Source organism: Natator depressus, chromosome 2, assembly GCF_965152275.1.
Source record: "Natator depressus isolate rNatDep1 chromosome 2, rNatDep2.hap1, whole genome shotgun sequence".
Lineage (NCBI taxonomy): Eukaryota > Metazoa > Chordata > Testudines > Cheloniidae > Natator > Natator depressus.
Window position 1 is genome coordinate 69,479,079 of NC_134235.1, and position 18,909 is coordinate 69,497,987.

Sequence of the window (18,909 nt, forward strand, 5' to 3'; positions counted from 1 at the left end):
GGCTTGTCTCTTTAACAAACAGAAGTTGGTCCAATAAAAGATGTTACCTTACCCACCTTGTCACTCAGATCTTGAGGGTAAATTGGGAGCAAGAGTTTGCAGCACAGCAGTGGGGGAAGAGGATGAGGAAATGAAGAATCACTAATTTTATGCCTCCAGGCTCTAAGCCTTTAAAATAAACACCAGATAGGATTTGCCATGTGCCTCAAGCTAAGAGCTGTCCACATTACAAGCTTATTGCCTACTGCCATAGGATCCTACTGAAGCACTTTACTTGGTATTTGAAGGGTCAGGCCCTTAGTATATTAGGCCCATATCCTTTTTTTCTTTAGACAAAGACTTGACTGTGTATTCTTGTAGAGACCAACAATCTGTATTAATACATAGCTCTAGGATGAGGTTTCAAATGTCAGGAATGTAGCCATCTGCTATTTTTAGCCTTGACCTCACTTGTATATTCTTTTGCTGCAGCAGTTACGCCATAAACCAACCTTAAGTCATGCTCAAAAGCATTGATTGTCATATATAAAAGGCTAGGTGTGCACTTTTAGCTGTGATCAATCTAATCTGTGTAATATCCTAATCTTGAGTAAAGTATGATGCGTAACACATCTCCACAATACCTGGGTTTATGCCAACTTCATTTCTTGTGCATCAGGTTTGTGTAATATTTCTCAAGACATGGTAAATACTCTTTCAGACATTTTTCTTTTCTTTTATCTGTATGATAGTTGGTTTATATGCAGGTGTCTTGACTCTGGGCTCTGTGAAAGCTTTGAAAAATATGAGGTGTACAGTGATGGACCGTAATACTACTTCAGACTGGTTTCAAAAATAAAAATATAAAGATTACCTGCAATTTGTTGTTTTTTTCAAAAATTGAGTGTTTCATGGAAGGAGAGGTTGACTTTATTTTTTTTATACTTAAACGACAGCTACACATGGGTTTACATTCTTAGACTTACGACATACTGAAATAATAGCATGAAATGAATTTACCTGTTCATCTTAATGGGGTGTTTAAAATTTAAATTCTAATGACTACTGAAACTCCATCATGGTTAATGATTTTCCCCTTGGTCATTCTGTGAGTAATATCCAGCTAATTCTGTGTTCTGTTAGGGTTGGAAGTGACTCTTATTTGAAATACTAATGTTCCAATTATATGAAACAAATAATCGCAAACTTTTCAAACTATGGACTGATTAATGCAGTAGTTCACGGGCCACCTCTTGGCCCACTCAGAATCATATGGACCATCTTTCTGTCAGTTTGCCATTATGTATCTATACAAACGGCTTACGTGGAAAACAAGGTTGCATTTTTAGCTGTTTAATGCAATAAGTGAGTTGTATGTTTTTGGAAAAGATAAATGTTGTCTAGTTTTGGTCCTCCATTTCTTCACCTTCTCATCTAATCTTTCTCAGAGATGGTAACAAAGAGAAACCACAATCGTGACTATCCTGCTCACTGCAAGTCATCAGCAAATGCTCTACAAATTATCAGTGGTATGTGAATCTGTTCTACAGCATAGTGCTGCAAGTGCAAATAGAATATTCCTCTGGGATGAAAATGATGCTTTTGAAGAGGGCCAGTTCAATATAGGGCTTAGAGGAGCATAAGTGGTGTATAGGCCTTGTCCTGGCCCTCTCCTGGGGGTGAATTTGGCTTCTGTTAAGTATTGATTGTGGATAATTGAGCGGCTTGTTAATATCCATGTTTAAACATATGCTAAAGTATAGTTTACATTTCCATCACTGTTTAAAGTGTTACGCTTCCTTAGTGCAGCTTATGGTATCTTATAAATCTCCTATTAAACTTGTACCATCAGCAAAGTCAGTTAAGCTTAATAAACTAAAATATTTTTGAGTGATGCTCTTTCTGTCTTTAAATGCTAAATTGATAGAACTATAAAAATGGGCTAAGTGGAATAAGGAGAAAAATATAACCTTAACTTTTTCAGAATTTCTGTTATTGAAATTACTATTACTATTATTATTACAGATTTTTTCATCCATTGGGTTGATCAAGTTGTGTTTTTAATGATATGTTTGTTTAGTATAGGTTCAGATTTTGTCAGCTAATGACACTAACACTTTTGTAAACCAAGGAAAACACTTCCTTTGAACATGTCAGTGTGGACCCCAGTGTGCCTCATGAGAATGATACCAGAGGGTTTTTTTTTAATAGTATCCGTTGTATCCGTGCCATGTGTATGCCCTCTGTCCTCATGCTCCTACACGAGTACAAAGGGGTGGGGTGACACCCCCCTCTCCTTCAGTTCCCTCTTCCCGCCCTCACAACATTCATATAACTGCCATAATGTGTATCAATCTGTCTGGATTAAGTGTTGATGGTTAGACCCCCTCCCCTGTATAGGGCTTCTTAACAGGGTGGTCAAAACCTGTGAACTTCAAGCCCTGCCCATCCTGCAGTTGTCTATCTTTCAGGGAAACTAGCTACTGCAGGTATATCTGCTGTTTAGGAGTCATATATATATAATGTTGAGCAGATATTTCTCCACAAGAACACAGAAGTTGAGATATGAGTCTGAAGTATTGTCTTCTGGAACAATCCATGAAGGTCTCATCAGACCCTGAGGAGACAAGCTCCAGAGTTCTGTTAGTGGGCAAGTCAGGATTGTCCAATGCTTTTATCTAGCAGGCAAGTGATGCCGAAGATCAGCACTGAGCAGATGGTGCAAAGAGCAGACCCAGCACTGACACCTCCAGCACTGAAGCAGACATCAGGATCATTGGCACTGAAACTGGCACCAACAACGCTGGTACCAAAGTTCAGCACTGATAGGAAGTGCTGCAGGTATAGAGGCAACAACACCAGGAGTAGGTCAGTGTCCTTCCATCAGGACAAACTATGTAAAGTGTCTAGAAATAAAACCACCAAAGCCTGCACAGTGGTGAGGGCTGGTGGCAATGTTCCCTCTAATTTTTGACAGGCCGTGTGCGCAAAAAAATTCTTCTGTCCAAATTTTTGACAAGCCATGTGCGCAAAAAGTTTTTTCTGTGCAAATTTTTGTGTGCGCGGTATTTTGCCTTGTGCATGGGGTTTAGGATCTGTGTGCGTGCACACATGCGCACAGCTTAGAGGGAACAGGGGCTGGTGGTAAGGAGCAGCCCATGAGAAAGACAGACTGCTCTGGTGGCACATCTCTCCGTGTTGAGGCCTACTGTGGATGATGTACTCCTTGGAGAATCAGGACAGTCATTGGTGCCAGAGCACCGACTAGTACAGACCCCAGTATCACATACATCTGAACTGCCCTAAGGAGTTTTATTCCCTCTCTCTGTCACAGGGGCATATGTTCTTGCTTCTTTCCAGCAGCAAACTCTCTCCGCCGAGGTCGGTGGTCGGCAGCACAGAAGGTCCTGCCAGCTTTCCTAATAGGGCTCATCTGCCATGGGCTTATCAGGAATGGCACTGGACTGGACAATACCAAATGACCCATTCTGTATTCCTATGTATGCTCTCAGCTTGCAGGAGGCAGACTTCCATATAGCTATCCATCTGGCCAATGCTACCTAAGATGCCCAGTGGGGCCTATCCTTTACTAGTACAGAGTTCTGCCATTTGGTCTCTCCACAGCACCAAAAATAATCACGAAATGCTTGACAGTAGTGGCAGCACAGTTAAGGAGATAGGGAATCTGCATATATTGTAGCTGGATGATTGGCTGATCAGAAGCAGGTCCCAACAGGAGACTGCTACAGCCTTAGACATGTCCTCTTGTTGCTCTGTCATCTAAGACTCCTTGTGAACTACCAGAAATCATGCCTCACACACTCACAGCGGATAGAGTTCACTGTCAGCAAGAACCCGCGTCCCAGAAGACAGATTCTGGTCTCCAGTTGCCGGCAAACTACCTAAAATGAAATCAAATGACAGAGTGTACGTGTCTGTTACTCCTTGGTAACATTTTGGCATATACATTTGTGATGCTGCTTGCCAGATTATGTTACAAACGTGGTAGAGGTCCACATGATCCCAGTCCAGACATCTCATGAATAAGAGTTAGTCCTGCCTCAGGTACTGCGAGAGAGCTTACTTGGTGGCTTGACCCAATGAATGTATCAAAAGGGGTTCCTTTCTCTACTCTGTGCCAAAGGCTTATCACAGGCTCCTCAGGGACAGGCTGGGCCATATGCAGATGCAAGGCACATGCTGTCAGGGTGACCTAGAACTGCCCATGACTCTTCTGGAGCTGAGGACCATCAGACTGGTCTGTGTAGCATTTCTTTCCTGTTCTGCAGAACTCTACGGTAAAAATCCTGACAGACACATCCATAATGCATTATATGAACAAGCCAAGAGGTGCTTGGTCATCCCCTTTCTACCAAGAAGCCATCAAGCTTTGAATGTGATGTCATCAAACCCTGTTGTTTCTATACCTTCCAGGGGTCAACAATGATGCATGGTAATCATCCATAAATTGTCGCTGAGGAAGTCCTTGATAGGGCCCATATTCTGTAAGTGGGGGCTCTCATAATAGATACCTCTTCACCACAGAAGAGGGGGACAATGGATCGACGTTCACAACATGTCCCTTGTAAGTACCCAGTTACAGCTTGTCTGTGGTCTAGAAAAACAGATGATCCATCTAGCATTTCTAATTTGAGGATTACTACGAATCTTGGCCAACTGGTCAAACAAGTTCCAGACAATGATTTTCTAGTCCTAGATCTAGCTATGCTCTAGCTTAAGGTCCTCCAGCTGACTGTTGAAAGATTGTCCGCTGCAGAGTTGGACCTTATTGGTGTTCTGGCAGGGATGAAATTGTCTAGAATTATGCCAGGTTGGTTAGTATATGCAATGGCTCTGTTTTTGAGAAATTGACATTTCTGTGTGCATATTGGTGATACAAGTGCTTGGCGGCACCAGAAGAATGACCTTCCACAAGGATCATTATTATCTCCAACATTTATTAAACATATATTCAAATAACCTACCATATGTTCTCTGTTCTGAAAGCAGATATGGTGTTCTGAAAAGAAAGCACAGTGTTCTGAAAGCAGATATGGTGTCTGTGGCCGATCATTGTCATCGGTGGTGCCTGATACCAAGTGGAAGTTAGACTGTGTCAAGTGTTTTCCACTTACATCGACTTCAGAGAACTGAACATAGTTCTCAATGGTGAGCAAATAAAGCATGATTCACACCCAGTATATCTAGGCATCACATTGGCTAGAACTCTCCGATATCATGACCATCTTAGAAAGACAGCAGCTAAGGTCAAAACACACAGCAACTTGCTTGGAAAACTGGCCAGAAAAACATGGGGTGCCAGTGACGAAATGCTACAAACTTCAGCCTTGGCACTCTGGTATTCAGCAGCGGAGTACTGTGCTCCAGTATGGGCTCACTCGTCTCACACAAAGATGATCAACCTACAACTTAATTCCAACATGCGTATTATTTCAGGCACACTTAAATCTACTCCTCTACCATGGTTACAGGTTTTCTGCAAAATTACTCAGCCCAGTGTTCGCAGAGAGGAAAGCGTAGCAAAGCTTGTGACAAAATTGCATGATATGCCCACATCTACCATTAATTAAAGATTTGTTTTATCCATCAGATGGCTGTCTGCCCTCACGTTGCCCATTGTGGATAAACTTACTGGGTGAGGGATTTATGGTAGAAGATGCATGGCAAACTTCATGGTCTGCAGAGAAAGTGACAAATTATCTTGTCTCAGACCCCACTCAAAGTCAGCCCGGGTTTGATTTACCACAAATGCAATGGAGGCTTCTGAATTCGTTTCCTACCGGACATGAAATGTCTGCTGCAGTGGAATTTTGGTGACATTTTAGAGACAGTCCATTATGTCAACATGGGCACCCACAAATCATGACACACATTGTTAAGGACTACAAAATGACTCAGATTCCTGGAGGTCTTCATGCTTTGAGCATCGTTAATAAGAACACTGTGGCCTGGCTTGATCGGATTGCATGCGCCAAATAAATAAACCACAGAAGGCAACATTAAATGCCTGAAATTCGGCTCCAGAGGGAGTGTGAGCCAAGGCCGATTGCCAGAAGCCTTTCTCCTTCTGTGGCCTCAAGGACTCATGTATGCCTGACTGCCAGTTCTCCTCATCCCCAGGGTAAAATCCAAGATCAAACCGGGCAAGGTTACGATAATCCTGATAGTCTGTTGCTGGTTGATACAGTTTTGGCTGTCATACGTATTTCAGGTGGCCTCTTGTGCACCTCTCAACTTGCCCGCTCAGAACCAAGGTCAGAACCAAGAACCAGGGTCACATGCTACACCCAGAACCACAGTCATTGCATCTGATGGCATGGAAGTTGTCTGGTTGAATGCTACTGACAGACACTGCTCCTTACAGTTTCAGGAAAATCTCTTACAAAGCAGAAAACCTTCCATTAGGAAAACTTACTCTCAAAATGGATTTTTTTTAAAGTAGGTAGCCCAACAGAATCTGGACACAGTAGAGACCCTGATACCAAAAATCCTCAACTACATGCTGTATCTGAAATATACGAGACTGTCATTTGACTCTCTCAGGGTTCATCTTGCAGCAGGATTGGTGCGTCACACCCTGGTACAGTCATACTGTGTTCTGACATCCCATATTATAAAAATTCAAGAGCCTACTTAATTCTTACTTTCTGGTTAGAGACCAGAATCTCAAGTAGACCTCAGCATGGTCTGAAAACTTATGGAGCCTTTGTTTTGAACCACTGTCTGATCGCTTGGTATACCACTTGACCATCAAGACTGTCTTTCCGTTTGCTGTAACTTCAGCACGGAGAGTCAGTGAACTCCAAGCTCTGGCCAGACCGTGTTACACATCCCTTCCATAGAGACAAGGTAGCATTGGGACCAAACTTCAAGTTTATCTCTAAGGTGATGTTGGAATTCTATCACAACCAATCAGTTACCTTGTCCATCTTTTTCCTGAAACCTGCACTTAACACTAGGAGCAGAGCTACATACGTTGGACATGTTGTTATTTTAATAATACTAAGCTCTTCAAGCTGTCGTCCACCCTTCTTCATGGATATATCCTGCCCATCAAAAAGCCACACCATGTTGTCTCAGATAATCTTAGTGGATCAGACCGTGCATTTCCACCTGGTATCAGATGGCTGATGACCATCTCCCTCTGAACATCAAGGCACACTTCCATGAAGGCAGAGGCAGCATCTTCTGCCTGCCTCAGGAATGTGCCAGTCTCTGAGATTTCAAGGCTACAACATGGAACAACCCACTGACTTGTGTTAAATATTATGCCCTTCACGTGGCAGGCAGGTCAGATGCTAAATTCAGGTCAGTACTTCAATCGCTGTTTGATAAAGCTGAAACTCCTCACTCCTACTACCAAGGGAGGGTACTGCTTGCCATTCACTTACCATACTGACTGCATCACAAAGAACTACAGTTACTGTTGGATAAGTAACCATTCTATTCCCTACAGCATCTTCCCTTGATCTGTATTCTTAGATTTCTATGTAATGGATGCCAGTATTCTGTCTGCTGTAATAAGTAATTCAATATCCTATCTGTCAAGGAGGACAAGCACTCTTTAGAGTACCTATTTTCTTTTAAATTTAACACTTACTAATGCTAATGTCTGGTGCCTCGCGGTTCCTTGAATGTATCCTTTTGTTTAAATGGAGATGTCTGGAAGTCCATAGGTTAGACTTTTTTTCTCGGCATTTAGAACAGCAAGCATTGAAACCACTGTTACATAGTAAATCAGATAAAAAATTGTTGAAAGAATATAGCCTTTTTTTCTGATGCTTAGAGAGCTGGACTACCCAAACTTTAATTTTGGATAATAGGATAGTTTTGTAAAAGAATGCATCAGGAACTGATTGTTATAGATGGAAAAACCAAGAAAAGTAATAAGTGGCTTATATAAGGGTCCCTTGAGAAAGCCCTTGTGATTTACTGTGTTGTAAAATACATTTCCTGTCATGGAGAACTTACTTGTGCATCTCGACCTGAAAATGACAAGCTATACAACATATGGAATGCACGTGGGCCAAAAACCACCTTCAGCATTCAACCTATGCTAAGTGTGGCAGGGAAGGGAGGAGTGGAATTTCAGACAAGAAAAACAAACCTAGTTTGACAGGAAACAGTTACTTGGAAAGGAGTCGGTGCCAGTTCTAGCTCAAAGAAAATAACTGCAGTACTCTGTGCGGGCAGTCAGGCAAATGATTAAACAGTTTCCCCTGTCCAGTTCCCATAGATAAATAACACCTCAATAAGGGAACTGCAAACGTCTGCTACATAGAAGGCCATAAGAGATGCCCACAATTCAACCCATAGTCTGGAAGTACTCTTTGATTCCTCATTTATGCTTAGCTCAGTGAGGATTCCCAACTGACGTTCTTCTGAAAATTATATTGCTCAAGCTTAAGCCCCAGTTCTGTAAACTGCTCGGCGAAGGCATGCACTTACACCTGCATGTTGTCCCTTATGCCATGTGGAGCCCAACTGACTTCAGTGGATGTGCTTGAGCAGACACTCTGGGTGCAGAGGACTACAGGTGAAAATAAAAGTGCATCCACACAGATCAGTTTTAACATCAGTAGGGCTGTATGTGAGCATAGGAGTCTGCTTTGCTGCACAATACAGATTTTTATACTGCACTCATCACTACAGTATCTAGTGCCTTCCATTAGTGCATTAAGTAATCTGACTAGGTATCTGTCACATGTCTGTTTCTCATCTCCCAAGAGGGAGAAGCATGTGCAGCGGAGTGTCTTGCTTTGGTAGTGTCTTTTTAAATATGAATATACATGTTGCTGTAAGTTACTCCTGATGGAATTCTGCACCTAAAATATTGTGTGCAGAATTTTTAAAATTCTGCATATTTTATTTGTCAAAATAACACCATATAATCATGCCGTTTTAAATTGTTTTGGTAATTTGTTTCAAAATGCCTGTCGGCAAGTATGTCTGTAACAATACAGACAACAGAAAAGAATCAGGAAATATTTTTTAGCAAATAGATTCCTTACTAGGCATATTAGCACATCTGTATGGCCCCACAGAGTAGATGGCAATATTAATATTTCCATGCATGTCAAGCACAGAAGACTTTTAGGGTATGTCTACACAGCAAAGAAACACCCGTGGCTGGCCAGTGCCAGACAACTCAGTCTCTTGGGGCTCAGGCTGTGGGGCTGTTTCATTGCTATGCAGACTTCCAGGCTCAGACTAGAGCCGGAGCTCTGGGACCCTCCCACCCTGAATGGTCCTAGAGCCTGGGCTCCAGCCCTAGGCCACAGCGATGAAACAACCCTGCCGTCTAAGCCCTGAAAGTTCAAGTTGGCTGGCATTGGCCAGCCGTGGGTTTTTCTTTGCTGTGTAGATATATCCTAAAGGGCAGCACATCCTTATTTTGAGAATGAGGCAGATCACTACAGGTCTTGCTCGACAGTTTATCAGCATATAGTACCAATGTCCACTCAGTGCTTAGAATATTCCAGTCAGTTTCTGAATTCTAGCTAGCAACAGCTCCTAACGAAAGTCAGTGAGAAACTAAACTTTTCATGAAGTGAGCATCTTAAAATACCCAAGGGGATGCAAACAATAAATTCAGAGAAACTGCTCCTTAAAAACATCTTTCCAAACTCAGAAGAGTGGTCAGTAGTTGAGTAAGTATCCTGTCTTATATCTGCAAATAGGCTAGTTTATAGATAAGCTAATTATCTTTAAAGGGTACTATATTTCTGCAGCATTCTCAACAGGGGAGTGGGAGTAAGGGATGTCTCAGAATAACAGGCAGAGCCCCAAAACAGGCTAATGCCTAACAAGGAACAAGAATGAAATATATAAATATATTCAAAATTGGTCAACTTGAATCAGGAATATACTAAAAGAAATGAATACTTTAAGGGGACGGGGGAAACAGTTTAGAGATAGGGGCCCCATACTTTGGAAGACTGCATCCAATGAAGTTAGCTCACGAAAGCTTATGCTCTAATAAATTTGTTAGTCTCTAAGGTGCCACAAGTACTTCTTTACTTTTTGAGACATCAGAGGCATTCCTCCCTAGAAGCCAAATACAAGTATTTATGCATGTAGATAGGGCCATGAGTCTCCCTTCTATTTGTCCAATACAGAAATATTTCCAACACTTGCAGCTGAAAGATGCTTTGGATAGTGTGAGCAGTGTGTTGCCTTCCAACTGGAGGCTTACCAGCCCAGAAAAGTAAGAGTTGCATTCAGGCAGCTGTGTAAATCTAGTCTAATGTGGTCCATGTCACAGAATAGGCTATACCTTCAATGTCGAGACAAAAGGTAAGTTATTCTGAATACCTATGGTAGCGGTAAGTGGTTTTTTTTTCTTTAAGTGGTTGTATAGTATAGGGTTTCTAGTCACTACACTATTACAGCTGTTACATAACAACGTGAGATTTTAAATGTAAACTGCAAAGCTTCTGCACTATCCTAATTGATCAGATTAGTTACAAGTACATTAGACCTGTGAAAACGTTTCTATATAGTCATACTAAATAAGCATAAAAATATCAAGAGTAGGAACACAAAAGGAAAATGAGTGTAAAAGCCCTCTATTTTGTTGTAGTATTTGTGTCAACTGAATATGCCAATAAATGGTGAGTGTGGTTTCTCCTGCACCTCTTAAAGGTGAAACATTGAACTCTCAGCTCAGGAGAAGGTGGGGGAGGAGGGGGTTCTAAAGTGGTTTTAAGTAACCTTTTGTGCCCTCCTGATCCTCAGTTGATCCTGGTGCTGGAGAGGCCCCTGGTGTAACTTAGACCTGGGTGCATGTAAGTTATGGCAGCTTTCCTAGGCTGGTTTATGGGTTACGTACTGCCCAGAATCTCTGCTGTGCTGTATGCTCTCTGCGCCTCTGACGTGCCCCCTGTGTCAGGCATTGTGAGGAGGTCCTTCCAGGGCAGTTACACAGTTGTCTTCTACTGTGTCTGCATTGCGCAGAATCCTTTTGCTCCTGGAACTGGAGCTTTGAATCCTTTTTATGCTGTTCAGCCTTTTTACCCAGCCTGAAAGGGGTGGAGCAGATGAGAATATCCTGTGATGTCTTTAATATCAGTGTATAGATGATTATCATAGCATGTGTAAGGGTTAGCCTTGAAATAAAGTATTCTTTCCTTTTCCCCCACCCATTGGAGTGAGTTGACAAGGAAAATATAAAATAAATGGTGAGGGGATCAGCTATTCCAGAACACTTGGCACTTCTGTTGTTTTGGATTGCTGTTTAGAGACTAAACATATCTCTGCCATGAACTTTGGTCAGTTGTTTAGATAAGAGAGAGTAGGCCTCTTGTCCTGATTACCTTGAAAAGATCACCGATCAGAGAAGGGCAGAATGACTGCTTCTCCTTCTTTCCCGTCCTGCTACTTTGCTAAATTTTCCTCTAACTTTAAATTACTTTCAATGACTGTAAATGTAAATTTTCCTCCAGTTACCGATTCCAATATGTACAGTAGAGGTAAGAGTTCTTATGACTTGGTATCAGCTTTCTTCAAAATGCAGTGTGGGCACAACTGTTTTGGTGAAGGAAGTGAGATGGGAGGCAGGTTGTCATTTTTTAGCTTCCAGTTGGCTACGTTTGTCAGTCAGTGCTGCAGGATGTTTTTAGGACCAGATTTATACCTGTGCTTGGGATGAGACCAGCGCAAGGATACAGGGCCTCTTACACTAATGGTATTCCCCCAGTGGGAGCTTACGCTGTCCCTACAGCTCCCAAGTACCATTGCACCTGGCTCAAATGGGACTGGAGTAGGGACAAATTTCCGTCTATAGGTATAGTAGCTGGTCTGCAGGGCTGAAAGCACATGATGCATTTTTTTGAGTTTTCTGTAGCAAAAGTTGTCCAAAATAAAAGAAAAGGGGGGTGTTATGGGTAGTGCCCAATAGGAGATCATATTTGGTATTCATTAGAATTATTGAAACATTTGAATTAAAAATATATATAAAAGGTGCCCTGCAAAAGCAAAGTTTATTGAGATTGTCTTTTTTTATATAAATATGCTGGAAGTGTTCCCTTCCTCTCATGTCATAAAGGGTGCTCTGCTTTGTTTTTCACATTAGATATTCAGATCCTACCTAGCCAGGAAAAGATGATGATGACTGGACAACTGGTGAAATGATATCACAAGAGTCATGACTGAAAGCTTGAACAAGTGATGAGTGGTTGTGCTTGTCCACGTATATGGCTGCATATTTTGCTGGGCGTGGGGAAGCCATCAAAATGTGCTTTTCCTCCTTGGTCCTAGAAGGGCACATTTTGATGGGCTCCCCTTACCTATCAACACCGGCTCCTTAAGATCTGTCCTCCTTTCCACGACCCAACCCATGTCATGCAGTAAGTATTCAGATTATGTCTGGACTCCGTGTTGTAGACACAAGAGCCTGGGATTTTGGATTAAATGGTTTCGCTTCCATCCACTTTAACTCCAATCTCACATAATTACAGAATCCCTGACTGATTCAGTGTACTTTGGAAAGTGAATCACATGCTGAAACCAAGAGCTAAGGGCAGGGGCCTCACTGAGACTTCGGTTTCCCAGTGCACTTGCTCGGTTGGTATGTTCAAAAAAGGTTGTACGTTCTCAATAGCAAAAAGAGCCCATTTTGACATGATGGGGAATGGATTTCAAGTGATTCTGTACACAAGGCCTTAGACCCTGGAATGTTGCATTGGTAAAAGTTCTGTTGGCGTAGTGCAGGGATCAGCAACCTTTGGCACACGGTCCGTCAGGGAAATCCGCTGGTGGGCTGGAACGGTTTGTTTACCTGCAGCGTCCTCAGGTTCGGCCGATCCTAGGTCCTACTGGCCGCAGTTCGCCATTCCAGGCCAATGGGGGCTGCGGGAAGCAGCATGGTACGTGTAATCAAAACAATTGTGTTAGTTGAGGTCTTGTCCACTGGAGTAGAGTGGAGTGGGAACTGATGAGTGGAGGGTTGGTGGCTCAAGGAATGGGCTGGAGGGTATGATCCCTCCCAGAAACGCATATTGTCCATTCTTTAGAGTGGGTAGAACTACTGTGGTGGTGTCCTTGGTGCCCCCTGTCAACAACTTGTTCAAACAGCTGGATAGATGCAGCATGTATTTCTGTGCATCTCCATCTTTCCTCCACTCTAGCAGCTGTTCGCACCACTCCTTCGCATCCCTCGTGTTTTGTTTGGAGTCCTGCACAGTCTTGGAGAACTTGTCCTCATTTGAGTACTTTGTTTCATCTCTGATTGCAGTCAGTTGTTCTGAAATTGTTAGTGGGATTCTCCCCAATGAGACTGCCAATAATCAAATAGAGAACAGTTGTTAGGTTGGGTAGTGGTGGTGGTGCTGGCAGCCCATGATAACTGTTACAGTTACTCGGAATTTTCCAGCTCGTGCAGTAATTAAGTGCTGGTGAAAAGTGTTTGCAGCCATACTGGGGAGAAAGCATTTGCCCATATATTCTGCCTTTTCATCAGCTTTTTCTGGCCAGTTAACATACAAGGTATGTATTTGATAAGTGTGTGGGTATATCTGCCTACATTATGGTTCGTTAATTATTATCACTTGCATCTTCAAGAGTCTCTCTCCCATGAATGAAATATGTGTCAGCCTGAGCCATTTAATCTGTGTCTGGGGGTCCAGCTGGGTACTGAACAATTCCTGGTTTTTAGCCAACTTGTGGTATTCTGGGTTATTGCCAGCTTCCTGCCTGATGCCAAATGCCTCACCTCATTCATCTCTGCAGGGGGTGGAGAGGTGCTGCCATTTCCTTCTCCTCTCCAGGACATGAAGTTATTCTCCATGGTTAAGTGGAGAGGTGGTAGATGCCCTGCTGAACATAGCATCTAGTTTGTTACAAAAAAGCACTAATAATGTGTTGGTGCCAGAGCTAGTATTGTTCTCCTTCACTTTCTGGTACTTTTGTCTCAGCTCTTTTCCCTTTGCATGGAATTGACTTGGAACCTAAGGCCCATTAACTTTCAATGAGACTTATGTTCCTAAATGTCCAAGCCCCATTTGAGGCTGGAACTTTGGCACTTTTGAAAATGTTATCCAATATCTTGTTTTCGAGAGTACTGGAACTAACTTGATCACAGGTATTTTAGTTTTCATATTGGCCAGTATGGAAGAATTGGCTGAGAACCTGGACATTTAGGTAATGCTGATCACAGAAGAACATGGTACTAAGAACAGAGGATGAAAGCACTAGTATAAAGATAATGAACTTTTAAAAATAAAATAATAAACCCCTATAAGTCTATAGTTAGGATTCCATGAACGCAAACTAAAGTAGTAATATCTGAAGGGATTAATGTTCAAGGTACAACAGAAAAGAAAAATGGAAGGAAAATGGAAAGTAGTAAGACCAATATGGTTATACTAGTGCAGGGGTTCTCAAACTGGGGGTCGGGACCCCTAAGGGGGTCACGAGGTATTACATGGTGGGGGGTCGCAAGCTGCCAGTCTCTACCCCAAACCTCGCTTTGCCTCCAGCATTTATAATTATGTTAAATATATAAAAAAGTGGTTCTAATTTGTAAGGGGTCACCAGTACAAAAGTTTGAGAACCAATATATAGTGACTTTTAAAGGCCTAAAATTTAAAAAGGGATTTATTTTTTTTAAGTGTGTAGCAGAGGGGAGATACTACATGGGGTAATAAAGATATGTAAAGTCAAAACTGAAAGGGCATGAATAGATTGTAGTGGGTGTCAGTTCTTATGCAATCCAATCAGCTTAATGTTCTGAAAGGTTTGTGAAAATACTGTGCATATAACAATTCCACTGGGCATTAAGAATCTTATTAGGAGAATTCAAATAGTTTTACTTATTGAATTTGGAAGCTAAATTTTCACAAATGGGTATTTAAATTGAACATGCAATTTTCAGTTCTCCAATAATGAATGCATTTTCTCCAGTATATTCAGCCATTTGGAACATGCGTTCCTGAATATTTTGTCACTGTTTTGTAGATTCTTCTTTATTGACCTTCTGCAATTCTTAAAGTACATATATCACTGTTAGAGGGCAAGTTGCACTTTAGATCTCTTTAGTTTCCCTTAGTGCAACCTGTCATCAGAGAGGTGCACTCATCTTCGCCCTTTTCAGGTGGAACCTTGCAGTCCTACCACTACAATGCTGCACTCCCCACCTCTCACCCCTAGTTTACCGATTGTGATAACATGACAGATCCACCTATGCTTGGCATCTGTAAGCCCTTTTCTTCCAGGAATCTGACCAGTGGCTGATTAAAATGTCTCAGAAACAGCTTCTTTAAAACAAAGTATTATTTATTCACCCAAAGGTATGTAGCAAGCAGAGAAAAGGGATAAACCCAACGCCTGGGTCTTACCTAAACTTTATTCCTTCTTTGCAAGTTTTAATTGTGAGGAAAGAATATAGACATCCATACCCTTGAACTGGGAGAGACAAACACCTCTGCAGAACTCTGAGAAACTCACCTCCTGTTGCAGCTGCCCATTTGTCTCCTTTCCTCTCTTCTTTGGGTCAGGGTCTTTAACCTGAAGCCTGGCAGAAGGCCATTTACCAATTAATAGGTCCCCCATTGTTCCGTTAAGGACCGTTGGTATTCTTTCTGGGGCACCTTATCTTTGTCATTGTTTTGATTTGTTTCCTGTTTCTATGCTCCTATCAGCTTCCTTTGATTTAACTCCAAGCAGGTATATTGAGGTGCATATATTTATAAAATATACAGATGGCTCCCTCATTCTCCACAACATACAATATTCATTATTTGCAAACTATTTGTATTGCGTATTATTGTATTTGTTGGGTCTTTTGTGTCCAAAATGAATGTATCATCTGGTGACAAAGCAGCAAAACAAAAAACGATGGAAGGACCAAAATACCCATATTGATTTTTCTCCTCACATTCAAGTCCAGAGGGGACCATACTTCTTAAAGTTATACAAGGTGTACAAAAAGAAAAGGAGTACTTGTGGCACCTTAGAGACTAACCAATTTATTTGAGCATGAGCTTTCGTGAGCTACAGCTCACTTCATGTAGCTCACGAAAGCTCATGCTCAAATAAATTGGTTAGTCTCTAAGGTGCCACAAGTACTCCTTTTCTTTTTGCGAATACAGACTAACACGGCTGTTACTCTGAAAGGTGTACAAAATATTTGTCCATTAGTTACTTTCAATGGTTAAAATATTATCTGAGACAAAACATTGTATAGGTAAAGTGTCAAAGGACATAAATATAAATTTATGAAGACAAGTTATTACCACTGAATTGCGTATAGATCTGTACCCTAAAAGATGAGAATACTACATCATCATACAACAGCAAAATGGAGCCTTTGTCTTTAAGAGGAATATGGTGACTGTTGACTCAGTTTGAGTTTTTTATGTTGCTGAGTGATACCATTCTTAGAGTTGTTAAGCAAGAATAAAGCAGACTAGGACATCCCTTTAAATTTCTCCAGGACAAGTTGCTAGTACATGAATTTTCTTTCCCTAGCTTCTCTTGTGATACGTTTACATAAAGGTTACAATCCACCTTCAGACAACTACTGGTGGCTTCATTTACAATTCTTGCAGGAAAGCCTTAGAGTTGCAGAAATCTTTCATACAGTGATAATGGGCTAAGATTGGCCAAGTTAATGTTGTGGAAGCATTTTAACTTTTGAAAGTCCTGACATTAATGATGCCCCAATGTAATTTTTGTATCACTGTAATATTTCTATATCAGTCTCTTCATTCTGTTTGCTTTTCTTGTCACAAAATTCAGCAGTTCTGCTGTATTATGGACATTGTATAACTAGGGTTCTCTGGTAAATTACCTCAATCCAGCAATAGTGTTGCACTGGTAACTTCAATAAACCTAATGTTAAGGCCCAGATTTTCAGTCAGTTTTAGGGTTGTACAATTGTGTATACCTGCAGTTTGTAACCTTGCAAATTCCTGACTTCTTAGAACACACAAATAGGAATGCATAAACTAGGGATTTGAATAGGCATATGAAAGAGAGTATTCTAAAATAGGCCAAAACCTCACTGGGATATATGATCCTGGCTGAAAGTGCCAGTTGGAATGAGTTTAAGTAGTTAGTAGTAAAATAGCAGCTGGTATGGTTTTTGTGAATGAAGTCTTATATATTCTGTTAGAATGCATTCAAGCCATACAAGGCAAAATGCCCATATTTGCTTGGCACACATTAATTAGCAGATAATGGGAGCCAGGCGAATTTCTGTTAACATTTTATTCACTAATTTTTTAAAATACAAATATGCGAATTAAGTGTGGTGTTGTCATCTCCTATTTTACTGTTTTGGTTTATATGTGTGTACCATTGTCAATGTATTGATTGGAGTGATACAAATATTTGTAGGTTTTTTTTTTTTTGTCCTCTAGTGGCTAACATGAAAAGTTCTACCACCTGAGCTCCCAAGTGTATTGGATTTTGTGGAACATTCCACTTTTGAGTAGAATTGGGCTGGTGGTAATTCTGCACTGCCAGTGCAGATAATATTCTGTGGGGGCGCGGGCTCCATCCATATATGAAGCCTAGGTGGAGGTCTGTGGCATATATGACAACTTCCTGCCATATCCTTGGGTGACCATATCGAATAAAGTTAAAGTATCTTTGGGGTCGACTGTATGAAATGAATGGTGATTGTGTTCTAGTCCTTGGGGACAGGCTGCCACAGCTCCTCCGGGGACCAAAACCAGTGGGTGGTGGTGAAGGTTATAATACCCCCTAGAGAGGTACCACCTCCCAGAAAGGCTCACATATATTAGTTTAAACTGGATTATTCAGAGACCAAGAGACAAAGGCAGGATTTTTGGATAAATAGCCTGAGTTTACACTGACTTGGGACTCTTCTTCCTGATCCAACAGATGGGCAGGACTTTATGTCCAAGGGATGCCCCAACCCTGGAAGAAGAGTTGGAATGACTTTCGCCTGCTTGAGCCCCATAATCCTGGGAAGCCTTTTGTGAGCTTTTAGCATGTATATAGAAGTGTTTGTTGGGTTTTTAAATATATTTTCTCTGAAATGCTTTTATCTGAAGAATAAAAGTGCTTGCTTAGAAAGCCATGTGGTAACTTGTAACTGTTAGTAACACACTAGTAATCGCTCTTGAAGAGACTGCAAGTACACATGCTGGCGTTTTAGGCAGACTGGCTTGCTGGAGATATCACAGTAGATGGCAGGGGACTGTGCAGTTTTCACACCCTCTTCAGAAAGGCCTGGAACAAGGGTCCCTAGCCAAAAACAGGTGATGGCTGGAAACCTGAAAGCGGGAACTCCTGGAGTAGACCATGAAGGGGGGAATACAGGTGAAATTACTGTGAAACGAAAACTGTCCACTAAACTTTGGGCCAGGAACTGTGATTTCTGTTCTTACCTCTGTTGACTGATTCACTCTTTAGTTCTGTGAACTACATAACCTTACTGACCAAGACCTCATACCAAACCCTAGGAGACAGTCAAGTATTGGATTTTTAAGAGGCTGCTTTGGGGGAAAGGACACAAGTGTTTCAGTCAGACCTCAACTTGTCTGCTCAGCCACCGTGCCTTTCAGAATTAATAGAATTCTGTGGGTTTTGTTTAGCTGTCTCTAACCACTAGACCACAATCCTCTCCCAAAGTCAAAGATAGGACTTAGGATTCCTTATCTCCAATATCCTACTTCTGTCTAGTTAACGTGTAACTCACTGCCAGATTGTGTCCAGTTATCTTTCAGTGACTGGTCCACATATAAGGTAGCAATTACTCTTGTGAATGGCAGAAAAAAGGTTGCCCCTTCCCTCACTTTTTTGTTGCTTCCTGATGCATTAAGAATGTTTGAAAGGTGTGTTTCCCAAAAAATGCCCCATTTCCCCCCTTGTAGCTGACAAACTTAATCATAGAATTTTATCAGTGTGTGAGTCTGAGCTGAATTTTATTCCAGCTCATGC

The 18,909-nt window shown here is 41.6% G+C and overlaps 1 protein-coding gene across 3 annotated transcripts in view; it reads left to right on the forward strand.

Moving 5' to 3' along the window:
• PCMTD1 (protein-L-isoaspartate (D-aspartate) O-methyltransferase domain containing 1) overlaps positions 1-18,909 on the forward strand; it is an 85,577-nt gene that overhangs the window by 20,938 nt on the left and 45,730 nt on the right. Inside the window, exon 1 of one of the 3 annotated variants that reach the window (XM_074944398.1) lies at positions 12,328-12,347. The exons of the other annotated variants lie outside the window; for them this stretch is intronic. The gene's annotated coding sequence lies outside the window, so the exon portion shown is untranslated. Of the gene's footprint in view, positions 1-12,327; positions 12,348-18,909 lie in introns of those variants that run through there. 3 annotated transcript variants of the gene reach the window in all.